Here is a 16,720-nt window from a genome sequence, read left to right as displayed (position 1 = left end):
GTGTTTTCAACATGTGAGAAGATGCAGGGGCTGGGGATTTAGCTCAGTGGCACTGCGCCTGCCTTGCAAGTGCAAGATCCTGAGTTCGATCTCTGGAACCAAGAAAGAAAGAAAAAAAAAATGCAAGAGGGAAGAATTTATACAGGTAAGAGCTAAACTTTCCCTTCATAATTAGAAGTGGAACAGATTAGAAACAGCTACACAGTTGCATATTATTTAGAAATGTAGAAGTAAATAAAAGATGAAGTTAGCAGTCCCAGGTAAGTTAGGGATGGGAAGATGGAAAAGAGGACTGTTATATTTTCTTGTAAACATATGATATGGTTTTACTTTTTAACCTCTATCAATATTCTTCATAAAACAACTACGGGCAGAATATTTTCAAAGAAATTGAGAAAAGACAGCCTAAAGCTAAATTTGGTATGATGTGCTACAACTCAATGTAGTAAAATTATGTATAGAACCAAAAAGGGCTGAGTTGGACAGATTTTTTACAAAACTTGTAAATATATGTTTAAAGTTTACACCTATTCTATTATTCATCAGGAAGTACTTGGGGAGAATTTTTTAATTCATCACATTGTATTGAACCAGTGCTATCAACACTGAACATTCACTTTTGTGGACTTAACCATTGGTTTTTAAATTTGCTCTATCGCATAGGAGCAGCATGGCTTAAACAGTGGCTTTATTGCAATTATTTAAGCTCAGGACCAAGACTGAAATTTTTATAAACAAAAACAGCTCTCAATCACAATTACTGAACACTGGATAGGTATGAAAATTAACCTTTACATGGTATTTGTATTTCTTACTGCATTCAACCTAAAAGTAGAAGATACAACACTGCTGACATACATACCCTACATGGTACACTACAATAAAACCATTTCAACAACTAACTTGTTCAGATGGTAAGGAAAGTTAAGCTGGGCCACACACTTCAAATACTGTCAGAAGTTAAAGTAAGAAGTGGGTTTCCCCAGTCCCACACAAATTTATAGTACAGTAAGTTGTCGATTTATGAACATTTTGAGTTATGAACTTTCACAGGCATACTGTGTGAGACTCACTTTGTAGAATTTTGAACATTCTCCCAGAACAGAACTCATTCATTAACAGAACTCATCTACTTACTGTAGACATGTTTTCTCAACCTAAGCTACAGTTAAATAGTATTTTTTTTTTTGTACCAGAACTCATGACCTTGTGCTTGCAAGCTAAATCCCTGGCCCTATATAGCATTTTTTAGACACTAATGTAAGGCCAAAGAAAATTTCTCTATTTCAAAATCCATGTAGTTGTTCAACATAGGAGTTTTCATCTAACCTTCAACTGGAATTGATTAATTTGCAATGTAACAAACATGCTAAAAAGCAAATATAAAAAAATTTAACAGAATTCTATACAAGCTTCCAAAGGATTGAACACACTCAATTGAAGTCATATATGCTTAGGGACCTATAACAGAATGTGGAAGTACCTATCCATGTAAAAAGTAATTTCCGGGCCAGGGATTTAGCTCAGTGGTGCCACACCTTGCCTTGCAAGCGCAAGGTCCCAAGTTTGATCCCCAGTACAAAAAAAAATAAAAGTAATTTCAAAGATGAAATGTGTAAAATCTTGTCATAGATCAGTATTAATAGATGAAATGTAGATTTGCAATAAACTTTGATGACAGAGTAAACTCTGAATATCAATTAGGTGAAATGTTATCTCTCTTGGAAAAGAATTTCATCTCCTTATTTATAGATCTGTATTACAGAAAACTCCAATTATGGAATTTTTCATCTCATTAGTAACAGTCTGTGAAAAATTTTTCCCCTTGTTCTAAAGATACCTTCGTAGCATCATCCTTTTTGTTTTTCTGCAAAACCTAAAATATTTACTATCTCGCCCTCTCCAATATTAGTTTAGTCTACACCTCCAGTGCTGTTTAATTCTTCTTAGCCACCTGGCACTGATTCTGGGACTCCTGGAAGCATCTGGGTAACTTCTCTTCAGAAGATCTCCCTCATTCTAATACGGCACAGTATGCTGAAGAGCAGAGGCAAGTCAAAGGACAAAAAGGAAAGCTAAAGGTTAAGGAATTACTCTATAAGGTGCCAAAGCAAAAGATCTCTGTTAACAAAGAAAAAAAAAAAAATCAAAGAGGAGAGAGAAAGTAAGTCTCAAAACTATCCTGGGACAGGACTCTGAAATTTTAGATTCTACTACCAAACGATTAGTAATTTCTATTATGTTTTTCGGTACTTACGATACAAAGTAGAATTCAAAATTCCTTGCTCACAAAATACTTAATTTTTTTTTTTTGGTACTGGGGATCAAAAAAATACTTAAAATTTAGAGAAAAAAGGGGCTGGGGATTTAGCTCAGTGGTTCCGCCACCTGCCTTGCAAGCACAAGGACCTGAGTTTGATCCCTGGTACAAAAAAAAAAAAAAAAAAAAAATTAGAGAAAAAAAAAAACCTAAAATAACTTAATGAAATATTCTAAGAGTTCACAAAGAAATGACAGCAAAGGACGTGGAACAATCCAGAAATGTCTGACAAAAAAGAAGGAAGAAAGCTGAGCCCTAGAAGATGTGAAATTAAATACTATGGTATACAGAATAAGAAAAAGATAGATGCAAAGGTTACTAATGAGGGCAAAACCAATAACTGATCAAGAAAGGGAAACAAGAAGTAACTAAAACTTCAAGTCGCGGGGCTAGCACCAGTCCACAAAGGTAGATGATTAAGTGGTTTGTGTCTAACCTCTCCTCAAGATACTAGATTAAGTGTTTTCATGACTCCCCCAAAAGCCCCACTGTGCGACTTCCTATTAGATGACAACTGAGGCAAAAGCCAAATATGCCAAGACAATCTGATCTTTAATTAAACATTCCAACAATAGAACTCAAAAGGAGATAGGTGGCTGTTCTTTGGTTGGTATAAAGCAAACATCACACACACACACCCACCCACCCAGAGCCAGGTAATGGAACTGGAGAAGCGGTGGCCTATGTCACAGGTCTCTACTAGCATTCTTTCTCTGTATAGCTACTCCAGCTTGCTAGGTCCACCTGGTCCTTAGTGCTCAGCTTAATTCCCCCCAAAACTAAGAATTCTTTGAGTTCTGCACACTCCTAGATATACCAAAGCAGACCACAAAGGCTGCTGTTTAATTTCCTAAAACAGCACAATAAAACATTGTATCTACCTCAAAGAGACTGCCCTAGACCTGGTTTACCTGGGTTCCAGGGTCTCATGAGAGAATGCTGCTTTCCCTGATGTAATTCATAGATGAAAACTCCTGATAATTTAATGGTCTTACCTTTCAAACCAAGGTTAAAAATTAAAAGAAATGTTTTCTTCTCTGTGACTCCTTGCCCATTACAGGTTATCCTGGTGACCGCTGTCTTCCAATTTACCACATTGGCAGATTAGCAGGAATAAAGTGGGATGTGGTTTAAAATAAGTTCTCCTATTAAAAGAAAAAAAAAGCAGATAATCACATACGTTCTTTTTTGGTCTGATAAAAGCTGCAATTAAAAGATACTTTTTCATCAGGGTCTTGAACCCTAGGGAACTATAAAAAGTTTTAGTTAATTGAAATTTCTTATGTGGACACGGGAAAAAAGGGACTGTCATCTCTCTATCCCAGCTTTCATCCAGCATGAAATAATAACCCCCTAAAATAAATACAGATGTCTTAAGAGCACTATTAGTGAGTGAAGAAAAAGACATATTCTTATCCTTATGTTAGAAATAAAACATCAATAATATTCTTATCCATACCTTTTTATGTTCCCTAGGTAAGAGTTTTAACAATTATAACATTCACCAGAAACTCTTGAGTAGAACATTAAGTTCACTGACGTACTAGCTACAGCCAAATTCAGTCTCTAATGTCTATTAATCATGTTGCACATGAAAGGAATATAAATTATCTTCTAAGGCATTTCATGTATTAACTTAATATTACAGAAAAGAACTCCAAACAGTAAATGCTATATTCATTTGAAAACCTTTAAGAATGCCTTTAAGGCAGCTCCAAAAAATATTATTCATGTAATACCTTTCTTCCATAAACTCGCACTGCATTGTTATCAACTCAACACTTCCTCTCAAGTAAGAGAAACAAACAAAATGAACAAAAATAATAACAAACCTATGTGAAAATGAAAAGGAGAATATTTAATTCTAATAAAAACATTTTGCCATTTAAGTGCTTTTTGAACATACACAATGATTTTTCACAAAACCTACAACCACCCACAACCACCCACTTACAGGCTGGTCCAATCACAGGATCCCAGCAGAATGTTACCAGCAGAGTGTACCCAGCCCTAGTCCTGCACTCCATCCTATGACACCAAAAGAAAACATGGCTATCAATGTGCTCAGAACATTAGGAATCCAGGGTTTACCTAAATTGTAGTAAGTATACTAAGATATGATCTACTCTTCTGGAAAAGGGTCTGTTTAACTGCATATATTTTTGTTTTGTTCTGTTTTTCACCTAAGCTAATAAAGAGTAATACTGGGTTTATATTATTATGCTAAAAAATTTGGTTATTCTAAGGTCTAAGAATATGAGAAACAAGATCAAAAGAATGGAGTAGAGCTGTGCAAGCGCAAGGACCCGAGTTCGATCCCCGGTACCACAAAAAAAAAAAAAAAGAATGGAATAGAGTACAAGTACAGGACTGGGACTCCTGGGTAAAGAATGAATAATGAAAATACACTGAAATAAGGTCTAAAACTTGAGTAAAAGGACTGTTAAAGTCACAATCCATAAGGTCCTAGAAAAGAGTAAAATATGAAAGGTTGCTAAAAAGGAACAGAAAGAATACTAAAGCCATTCGGTGGACATTTAGACTCAAATCTCATCTCCTGCGGTTCCCACAATTAGCAAATGACCACAGGCTAAAAACACTGTTCTTCTGGGCACGGTGATGCATGCTTGAGGCAGGAGGATCACCACAAGTTCAAGGCCAGCCTGGGCCACAGAGTGAGTTCAAGGCCAGTCTGAACTACACAGTAAGACCTTATCTCAAAACCAAACAAAACTAAATGAAAAATAAAGACTGTTCTCTGAACTGGGAGATCTCAGCCCAGCACAGCTGGGGATGGGCTTGCCACACTATGCACAGAGGGACTGTGAGAACTTAAGAATGAACGCTCAAATACAAACACACCACACTGTACCCCACTGTAGGCAGATTTCCCTTACTGGGCTTTTTCTGGCCAGTAGGCAAGACTTTTACTCTACAGACTGAAGATTGAAACTATCTTATGAGTATTAAGAATTCACACTAGTCAATCTGCTGCACTGTGCAAGTCAATGAGCCCCACCCAAGACAGAAGATGGCTATCAGCAACTCTTATTTCAACTTTTAAAAAACTTATTTTAATGGGGGTTGAGGGGGGGAATGGGATTTTAAGCTTGCAGAATTTTAAGCAGTACAAGAAACTTTCTCAAAGCCTTCACCAAGTCTCACCAGCTGGTATCACTAGGTCACTTTCACCTTACCACCCCATCCCAAGTATCTTCATCCACCCACCCAAATACCTGAGCCATCACTGCCCTTTACCTTTATCTGTTTTTGGTGTTGCAGGCTGAACCTAGGGTTTCATGAACTCTTAGCACACACTATACCACTGAGCCACATTCCCAATCTCCTTTTACTCTTAACTTCTTCAACCACAGAACACATGTCTAAATCAAAAATTTGAGATATAAATTATTGAATGGGGACTATTCAGTTTATATTCCAATTCTGCCAACTGCTCTATAATGTCATTTATAGCACTCCCCCTTCACATAACACAACCAATGTCATGCCTCCTAACTTTCTTCTCATCTGAAACAGTTCTGCAGCATTTTTTTGTCTTTCATTTCACTAACATATTTCAAGAATACAGGTTATAAGTCCATTTCTGGTAGGAATGCTACATAACTGAAGCTCTGGAGCATAAAGAGAATTGATGTTAATTTTTCCCATTACTGGTGATAATTGTGAACACTTGCTTAAGGTGATACATGTTAGGTTTCTTCACTATCTCAATAATAAGTAATCTGCAGAAAGGTACCTACAGACTATCTTCTTAAAACACTAACTCAGTGGTTGTATACCCAATGGCAGTTGACACTATGATACTTAAACATGATAGGGCACTTGTAGTTCTCCTGCTCCTTCTGCATTTATTAGCTGACATTCTAACTTCAGTAAGGTACATTCCAATCTCTCCACACATTCTCTTTCCTGAATTATCAGTATAGACTCACAGATTCTTATTAGCATCATTATTCTGATGTTCAAACTGTCCCAGATTTGGCCAACAGGAAGCCCCTCAAGGATGCTCATGTATGTTTTTCTCATTTCTTGAGCACATTTTGATTTCTTCTCATAACAACTTGTTCCAGAATCACCCTGTACATTCTCTGCTACAGCTTTGAAATCAGCCATTTCTCCAAGGAATTTTGGGGGTTTTTAGCAGAGGACATTATTTAGAAGTGAGGATCACTGGAACACAGTAACTGACACCCACAATTTAAAAGGGGGGGTTAATTTGCCTCATAGTTTTTGGGGATTCAGTCCACGAATGGCTGGCTCCAAGGCAGAAACATCATGGTGGATGGGCATAACAGAGCAAAGATGCTTAGTTCATGGTGACTGGGAAGCAGATTAGTAAAACAGTGCCAGAGACAAGGGAGAGGACCAGACATAGACCTCAAGGCTATAACTTCATTACCCACCCAGACATGCTCAGAAGTGTGCTACATCGGTCCTTTGAACATATCCCAAAGTCATTCAAGGTGACACTCCACCCTAACCACCACAAAGATCTAAGAAACAAGTAGATTCATAGATATTGAAGCATCCTCATTCCCTCTGCTGTTTTATTGACAAAGCTGGGAAAAAAACTCAGTATCATATGATTCAACTTTCAGTGTTGTGTATCCCTTTTACTTTTTTTGGGGGGGGGGGGGCCAGGGATGGAACTCAGGACCTTGCGCTTGCAAAGCAGGCCTGGCGCCACTGAGCTAAATCCCCAGCCCTAAAAATTTTTTGGTTCTGTGTTGTGTATCCCTGACTTTTTTGGGGCAGGGGGTACGGGGGATCGAACTTGGGACCTTGTGCTTCCCAGGCAGGCGCCAGAACCACTGGGTTAAATCCCCAGCCCCGACTTTTAAATATGAATAAAAATCAGGAATTACCAAACACCTCCAGAAAGCCTCTATCATGAAAAGTAGCAAAACAAAAAAACAAGAAAAAACAATGGAACAAAACTGTACAAAAACAGAGAAGAGGGCCAGGGATTTAGCTCAGTGCTTCAGCCACCTGCCTCGCAAGCACAAGGTCCCGAGTTTGATCCCCAGTACCAAGAAAAACAGAGAACATGAAAAACAGTAATCAATATCCTAAGAGAAGATAATCTATCCATTGAAGATTATAGTACTTTAAAAGGTACAGAAGAAAAAGAGCTCTTGAAAATTTAAAATTTCACAGCAGAAATTTAAAAACTAGATAGAAAGCTAAAAGGTTAAAAAAGAGAACAGAAAAACAGAAGAGAGACTACCAGAGAAGTAACTTCTAAAAGGGTTCCAAAATAGACCCACACCAAGAAACATCACAAAGAACCCGAACTTCTACAAAAGGATCAAAAATCTGAACAGCTTCAGATTTTTCAAAAGCAAAAGGATAATGAATGGCTGAGGATTGAATCTAGTGGTAAAGCCGCTGCCTCCTATGTACAAAGCCCTAGGTTCCAGCCCCAGAACTGATGATGATGATGATGATGATGATGATGATGATGATGATGATGATGATGGTGGTGGTGATGCAACAACTCCATACACATTAGGATGACCACTATTAAAAACAAAACAAACTAAACCAGAAAATAACAAGTGTCTGCAAGAAAGTAGAACCCTTGTGGCCTATTGTAAAATGGTGTAGCTATGATCTAGTAATTATACTTCTGGTTTTATACTTAAAAAAAAAAACTGAAGCAGGGTCTCAGTGAGGTATTTATGTACCCATTATATGCCACAGCTAAAACATAGGAACAATCCAACTGTCCATCAACAGCAAAGTAGGTAAGCAAAATGTGATATGTGCATACAATAAATTGTTATTCAGCCTAAAAAAGGGAGAAAATTCTGACATATGCTACAACATGGACATCCCCTAAGAGCATGTTGAATGAAATAAGCTTGTCACAAAAAGACAAAAATGTCTTTTGACAGAGACCATAATTTCATTCAGTATTAAGGTCCAGTGGTCCCCTCTTAATCTCAGTTTTGTTTTCTGTTGCTTATGATCAAGAAGAAAGATGTCTTCAGTATAAGGTCCAGTGGTCCCTTCTTAATCTCAGTGGTTTTTCTCTGGTTTCCGCTGCTTGTGGGTCAAGAAAAAGAAAGGTGACTACAGTAGATTAAGACTGTTTTTGTAACAGACATATGACACATAACTTTTATTATAGTATATTGCACCTTTTATAGTTCATTGTTATAACTTTTTTATTGTTGTTAATCTCTTACTGTGTCTAACTTATAAGTTAAAGTTTATCCTGAGTATGTATGAGCAGGAAAAAAAACAGTGTACATAGGGATCAGGACTATCTGAGGTTTCAGGATTCCCTTAGGGAGTCTTGGAACATATGCTAAAACAGACAAAATGAAACTAGTACTTGCAATAGTCAAAATCAGAGAGAAAGTAGAACGGTGCTTGCCAGAAGCCCAGGGGAGAGGGAAGGAGGAGGAATGAAGACTTACGATTTAATGGGTATGGAGTTTCAGTTTTACAAGATGACAAGAGATATAGATGGATGGTGGTGATAGCTGCACAGTATTATGAATGTGTTTAATATCACAGAACTGTAAGATTAAAAATAGGTTAAGATAGTAAAATTTTATGATATATAACATAAATTTTCCACAATAAAAGAAGATAATGATGCAGTTATCAAAACAATTCTAAAGACAGGGTTGTAGACTGAAGGTTGTGTCCTCTTCAAAATTTATATGCTAGGGTGGGATCTAGCTCCGAGGCGCTGCGCCTGCCTCACACGCACAAAGTCCAGAGTTCAATCCCTGGTACCAAAAAAAAAAAAAAAGAAAGAAATTACATGCTGTTCTACTCCCCCTGTGGCTTGTATTTGGAGTAAGGAAGTATTTAAGGTTAAATAAGGTCATAGGATGAGGCTTGATTTGATAGAGTTAGTGTCTTTCTAAGAGACATCAAAGAGCTTGCTCTTTCTGTGCATATGTTCTGAGGAAAGGCCATCTGAGAAAATAGCAAGAAATGGTGTATGTAAACCAGAAGAGGGCCCTCACCAGAAGCCAAACTGACCAGAGCTTAAATCTTGACTTTCAGCCTCCAGAACTGTAAGCACATAAATTTTGGTTGCTTAGTTTACCCATTTTATTTAATCTATGGCATTTTCTAATAGCTGCCCATGCAGACTAGACAAAAAAATGATTTCCAATCCTAAAGTATGTACTCAAACTATAGATCAAGGGCACACAAAAAGACAGAGTCTCAAAAGGTTTACCTCCTAAACACTTCCTCATACAAAACTACTGCAGACTGTGCTCCACTGAAGCAAGGAAGATCCTCAAGAAAGACAGACAGAAAAAGGTGGTCTCTAGGAAAAAGGTAAAAAAATCTCCAGGTCAGGGTAAAGAAAAAGCAGAGAAGACAAGTGTGCACCAAGCAGAGAATATAAGTGGTTCAGAATGAAGCAAGGAGAGCTCAAAAAGACAGAGCTATTGTAACTAAACTTGCAACAGGTCTAAAAGTTTGAAGCAGAATCAGTGTTAAGTGAATTTTTTTAATAAGTAACACTTCAGAGAAAACAAAAAGTTGTTTAGGAAAGTATTTATACTTTACCAGCTAATAGGTATAAATAGCAATTGTGTGTGGTCACAAATAAAGCTAAACATTGATTTAACCAGAACTATAATAAATCTGTTAGAAGGATGGGGATTTAAAATGGGGGAAAGAGGATACAATAAAGAAACAGAAAGATTAATCTTCATCTATATATTTCCAGAGCAGAAATCAATGATAGTTTACAACTTAAAAAAAAAAAAAAATCAACAAATATACACATAAGTACAAACTCTTCAAATATGCTACTTAATTGGCTAAGAGTCTCAAGTATTACAATGCCTTGGGTGAATGGTTAAGGGCTGCTGACTTTACGGAAAATTAAATTTTTTACTTAAAAAAATTAATAAATTCTTAAGGCTAGATTGGCAAAAGGTACTAACTGTTAAGGCCAGACAGATGTCAATGACACAGAAGAGAAGACCCAACACTCCCCAAGAGGTTCTTTTTATTTTTCCTTGTTTTTCTTCTGCAGCTGCCCTAAATGCCTTGCAGTCAACTGCAGGTATACCACCCACCATGGTGGCTCCAGGAGATACCTGCTTGGTCAGTAGCAGGATCCAGTCACAGGTCCATACTAGATGAACCTCCACCCACCCCCACTCTCACCCAGCAGCCTCTGTGGATAGACTTCCTTCCCTTGCATCCATCCTCAATCAGGTCTACAAGGAGCTCCTCCCCTAACCCATTACTAAACAGAAGACCTTCCTTTTTCTTCTATGTAAGTAACTTCTCCAAAATCCTTAGTGGCTCAGTATATGCGCCATTCTCCCTTACGCTGCAGCACAAGTCCGCCACTTTCAGAAGGTATATTTTTGTCTATTCATGATTTCTATCTTAAGTACAGCATGCTGAGCTGGTTCACTAACAGCTGATGTCTTAGTTACTTTCCTCATTACTGGGACACAATACTCAACACATGCAACTTAAAGGAGGAGAGGTTTATTCTGGCTCATGTTTTTAGTCCACAGTTGGCCAGCTCCAAGATATGTTTTACCTGGTATACACTTTCTTTTGTTTTACTGCTGGCTTCAGGCCACCACCAATTACCATTTAGTTTTCAATCTTTGCTATTACAAAAAGTGAAAAGAAAAAAAAAAGTGAAAAGAGTTCCCAGAGGAGGAACTGATGGATAAAAGAAAAAGCACTTCTAATTAGGTACATATGGTCAAATAGCTCTGCGTAGAGGTCATACCTACAACGTTTCCCAATAGCAGTGTGTGAATGCTTGTTTCCCGACACCCTTGTCAACATGTTTGCTTCTCTTATGAGTGTGCATTGTTTGTATGTTTGAGAGCCATTTATACTTCATTTTTCTATCAATTGTCTGTTTATATCCTCTGTCTACTTTTCCATTGGGCTGGTCTTCTCAATGATTTGTAGTGGTTATTTAAAAATAAGAAAATGAGCCCTTTGTCTGATAGCATACCCTCTTCAATTCATTCCAATCTGTTATCTATCTGTACCACTCAACTCCAACAGCTCTCTTCAAGTCACCAACGACCTCCAGATGTGGCTAAATTCAAGTGAAACTCTGGTCATTTTAACCTTGCTCTCAGCAGCACACAATATAATCAACCCATAGACTCGCCTCATCAGAGGCTCTCCTCGGCTTCTTTGACAGTGTATATTCTTGTGCTCTCCCTGGCCACTTCTAATCTCCTTACCTGGGGAGAAAAGAGTTTCTGCCTTTCCTTTCTCCTACATAACTGATGTAGTTTCCTACAGAGCTCAGGCTATGGACACTCCCTATCACATTCTTCCAAGTTAGCCACATTCACTGAAAATAAATTCATGTTTATTTTATTCACAATGCTTTCCCAGAAACTGAAACAAAGCCTGGGGAGACTCAAAATAAATATGAATAAGTGAAGCTATTTTCATGGATTTAAAAAATAACTCTATAAACAGTTAAGGTCCAAATTTATAAAACCAATGAGACCATCTCTACACTTCAAACACAAGTACCCAACTACTAGCAGACATCTCCTCTTGAGTATGTCATAAGCACACTGTAATAACACCAAAACAGAGCTTTTGTTTGTCATCATAAGCTGGCCACCCTACCAAACCTCTTCTTCCCTAAGTTTGCCCTGTCTCAATAAAAGGCACACCCCAGTTGTAAAAGACAGAAACTGAAGATTAGCCCCAACTCCTCTTCGCTCTCCCAATCCAATTCAGCAACATCTTATCAATTCTACCTTATTTCCCTTCTCCCCATCTTCTGTCACTGCCTGAAGGATAGAAAAAGTTTCCTAATTCATCTTCACTTATCTCTTTCTTGCTCCAAGCTATTTTCTACTTGGGTTCTTGGTCAGAGTCCCCTGTTACTCATGTGAACAATAATGATGCAACTGGTGTGGTGGCACATGCCTATAATCCCAGCACTTGGGGGGCTGAGGCAGGAGGACTAGCAAGACTTTGAGGCCAGCCTTAGCTACACAGTGAGTTCAAGTCCAACCTGAACTATACAAAGTGAGAACAACAACAAAAAAGAGATGACAATTATTGTAATTCTGATCTACTCCATCCATCCAATATGGGAGCCACATGAGGTTCCTGAACACTTGAATGTGGCTAGTTTGATTTGAGATGTGCTATGAATATAAAAATCCACTACATAGTGGATTTCAAAGACTAAGTGTATAAAAGTGAAAATATATCATTAATTTGTTTATATCAATTATATGTTGAAATATAATTAAAATTAATTTTACCCCTTTTTAACTTTTTTCATGTGGGTTACACATGTAGCTTGCATTATATTCTTAGTGAGACACTGTCCAAGCATTTCACTGCAGTCACCAGCACCATGTTCATCTTAAAACATTTTATGGAGCCGGGATTTAGCTCAGTGGCACCACACCTGCCTCGCAAGCGCAAGGTCCCGAGTTCCATCCCCGGTACCGGAAAAAAAACCATAATAATAAAAAATAAATTTTAAGGGCTGAGGATTTAGCTCAGTGGTTTCGCCACCTGCTGCTTAAGCCCAAAGACCGGAGGAGTCTGATCCCTGGTACAAAAAATTTAAAAATTTTATGATCAAAGCATATTTTATGTCTGGGACAGGACAAGCACTCAAATATTTGCTGATGGAATTACTGGTCAAAAACTAGTGCCATTTTCATATAGTCACTTACAAACAAAACACTAAAAACTTAATTCTTATTTAAATTGAATGATGATTTTAAGAAATGTTCATGCTAATCATGTTCACAGTAATCACCTTGCCATCAATTTTTCATCTCGAAAGTTTCTGTTCAGATAGACTGACTGAGGAATATTATAAATTCAAAGAGGCCAAAAAAGAACCTCAGAATTTTGAGTCATCAGCTCTCAAAATACTAGTCATCACAACTCAAAGAACAGCCAGCTGCAAGAGAAGGAAAGCTAGTAGGCAGTACAAGGAGAAAACAAGTAGGTCACAAACACTGAATATGTAGTTATTAAGACTTGGACCCATGCTGACTGTTCCTTGCATCACATTAAAGGAGGGTATGGTCCACTCAAAATGGCAAGGCTCGGTAAATGAATACACTGTCATACCACAGAGAACAGAAAATGTGCTGTCACACGGCCTTGAAAACACAGACAAAGGATTGAGTAAAGCTGCATTCCAAAGTGACAGTATTACATTTTAATATAGAAGAATCCAGATCTGGATAAATTTCAATGTGGTTTAGACTGGAAGCCCTTAAAATTTTTCAGTTTGGCTCCATAGTCTGCCTCCAAAGAATCCAGAACAGTTTTTAAAAGTTCAAGAACCAAATACAATGTACAAGAAACAGAGGTTACAAAACACTGGGGAACAACACAGAACAATCTAAGTCTCCTACAAATAGACAGTGGGGTGGGGGGCAAGAATGGGTAACCTACACATTTAAAAACTGGGTAGACCTTATTTGAATCCTGACTTGCCAAAATAAGAAAGTCACAGAAAATTCTATCATCTGAGACCACTATAAATAAAAAAGTTGTGATAGCTTTTTAATTGCTATGGTTCAAACAAAATTCTTACAAAGAGTTACTGTTAACAGGGAATGGGGAAAAAATAAGAACCAAGATACATCATGTACAGGTACAAGTACCCAATGATAAATGTAAACCTATTGTATACCTAAAATGTACCAATAAAAGAATTTAAGGGGAAAAAAAAGTGTTATTGTCTAAAGATATATACTGATATATTTACAAAAGAAAAAAATTATTATTTGGGAATTTTCTTCAAAATAATATGGGCAGGTATGACCATAAGGGAAAACACAGAACTTGCCTTCCTAAAAAGACATGATAATAACCCACAGAACAGGCAAAGATACTGACAATGTGTGTGTGTGTATCTGTTAAAAGATCTGTAATTTAAAATAAAAGGCTCCTACCTAGCGCTGTGTTTTAAAATATGTCCACAAATTCTCTAACCCTTCTTTCAAAAAAACAGAGCCCATTCCTCTCCTTGAATGTAATATTGGCCTTCCTTGAGTGGCTCTCTTCTATGAACAAAACATGGCAAAACTGGATGCCATGTGACTTCCAAAGCAAGGTCATAAAAATGATAGCTTCCACAGTGCTCCTTCTCTTAAATCACTGTCCCAGGAGAAATCATGTACTGACATCAGGATGCTCAGGCATCTCTGGCAAAGACCCAGGTAAAAAAGGACTTGAGGCCTACCACTAACAAAGAGCCAGAATTAACTTGCCAGCTATGTGAATGAGCCAGCTTGGAAAGGAGCCTCCAGTTCCATCAAGCCTTCAGAGGACTGATCATGCCAAAGCCAAAACTATCTTGCCACACCACCCCCAAGTTCCTGACCCACAGAAAACTGTGAAATGATTGTTTATTGCTGTTTCAAGTCATTAGGTTTGGAGATAATTTATTATGTAAAAATAAATAAAGCACTTGATACAATAAAGCAGACAATGCCAACAGTGAGTTAAGTATATTCTTCCTAAAAAACGGGTATCCATGTGACCAATAAAAGTATAAAAAGGTACCAGGTGGGATAGCATATTCCTGTAATCCAAGCACTTGGGAGGCTGAGGCATGAGGGTCACCACAAGTCTGACACCAGCCTGGGACATATAGTGAATTCAAGGCCAGCCTAGATTACACACCTAGACCCTGTCTCAAAAAACCAAAAAACAAAACAAAAAAAAGGTATGAAAAGGTGCTTGAATCCACTAGCTCAGATTTACATTACCATAAAGTATCACTATATAACTGTCAATGTGAATAAGATGTTAAAGAATATAAAATATTGGAGAGGAATTTTCCACACAGTGTTGGTCAAAGTGTAACTTGGTACAACCACTTTTGTAGATTCTGCCACAGTTTTCCAACACTGACTACATGCATACCCTTATAATCTAGCAATTGCACTTTTCAGTATATTCTAAACAGAAATGTACACACATGACCACCAAACTACACAAACTTTGATGATTCTGAGATATACTATTTGTAATAACTCAAAACTCCTATCTAGCCAATGTCCACCAACAAGAATAATTTCATGTAATGAAATTACACAATGACAAGGAAAATCTCACAAACAATGCCAAGAGAAAGAAATCAGACCCAAGAGTATAAGTCATAAGAGTCTATTTAAGGAACAAGACTATGCAAAACTAATCAAATGTCAGAATACTGGTTGCCCTTGAGGGATAGGCGCAACTAGAAATTAACTTAAGGGGATAACTATCTAGGTAGTTTTCAGGTTGTGAAAACTTACTTATATATGTATATTTTTCTGTATTTCCATAAAATTCTTAAACAGTAACAATACAGAAGAAGAATGGGGTATGAGAGTAAGCAGCACAAAACTGTCCGTGGGAATACAGTTGTTAGGAGCTGGGTAATTAAAGGTTCATCATACTGCTCCATGTTTGTGTATGTTTAAACTTTCCCCTCAAATTAAAAAAAGAAGTCTTAAAATTTAATATGAAACTGGCTGGAACTGCAGGTCAAAGTAACTTTTCTGATAATAGCTATCAAAAGGTGTTCATATCTACACATTTTTTGATCCAATTATTCTATTCTGAATTTATCCTAAGGTGCGCTGAACACAAAGTCAAATAACAATCCACAGGATTCATAACAGAAAAACAAAAAAAAATTTTTAATATAAAAGACACAACACTGTGGGGAATACCACAGAAAAAACAATCCAGTTCATCCACAAATACATGATGCCTCAATATCTAATAATAAGTAACAATGACTGTATCTCATAATGTTCTTTTATCTACCCAATGAAAACAGTCATTTATAATGAGGTAAAAACTCAGAAGAAAACAGTATTGGGCCAGGGATTTAGCTCAGTGGTTCTACCACTTGCCTTACAAGCACAAAGTCCCAAGTTCAATCCCTGGTATAAAAAAAAAAACAACAAAAAACCAAGTATAGAAAACAGTATTACCAAAAAAAAAAAAAAAAAGAAAGAAAGAAAGAAAGAAAACAGTATTACCAGCCACAGGATTTACCTTAGTGGCACCAGGCCTGCCTCACTGGCACAGGGTGCTAAGTTCAATGGGGGGGGCGGGAAGGGGCCCATGGTATTACCAGAAACTCAAAAAAGACAACCCAATTTAAAGATGGTCCAATAATTTGAAAAGACATTTTTCCAAAGATAGACACATGAAAAGAATTCTCCATTAGCCATTAGGGAAATGCAAATCAACCACAATGACACCTCTTCAAACCCAGCGTAATAAAAAAGACACAAAATACTGTAACAAGTGTTGACACAGATATGGAGAAAATGGAATCCTCACATATTGCTGGTGAGAATGTAAAATGTTGCAGCCACTTTAAAGAACAGTCTGGCAGATTCTCAAAAG

At 37.3% G+C, this 16,720-nt stretch overlaps 1 protein-coding gene across 30 annotated transcripts in view; it reads right to left on the bottom strand.

The window, feature by feature from the left end:
• Ppp6r3 (protein phosphatase 6 regulatory subunit 3) overlaps positions 1–16,720 on the bottom strand; it is a 151,185-nt gene that overhangs the window by 109,435 nt on the left and 25,030 nt on the right. For 29 of the 30 annotated variants that reach the window (XM_087205414.1, XM_087205428.1, XM_087205417.1 and 26 more), the window contains one exon: positions 3,316–3,465. The exons of the other annotated variant lie outside the window; for it this stretch is intronic. The gene's annotated coding sequence lies outside the window, so the exon portion shown is untranslated. The remainder of the gene's footprint in view (positions 1–3,315; positions 3,466–16,720) is intronic. 30 annotated transcript variants of the gene reach the window in all.

Source organism: Heterocephalus glaber, unplaced genomic scaffold, assembly GCF_053883595.1.
Source record: "Heterocephalus glaber isolate CG9 unplaced genomic scaffold, H.glaber_assembly_v1.0 deba00000594, whole genome shotgun sequence".
Taxonomy (NCBI): domain Eukaryota; kingdom Metazoa; phylum Chordata; class Mammalia; order Rodentia; family Bathyergidae; genus Heterocephalus; species Heterocephalus glaber.
This window is presented reverse-complemented; position numbering and strand designations above follow the sequence as displayed.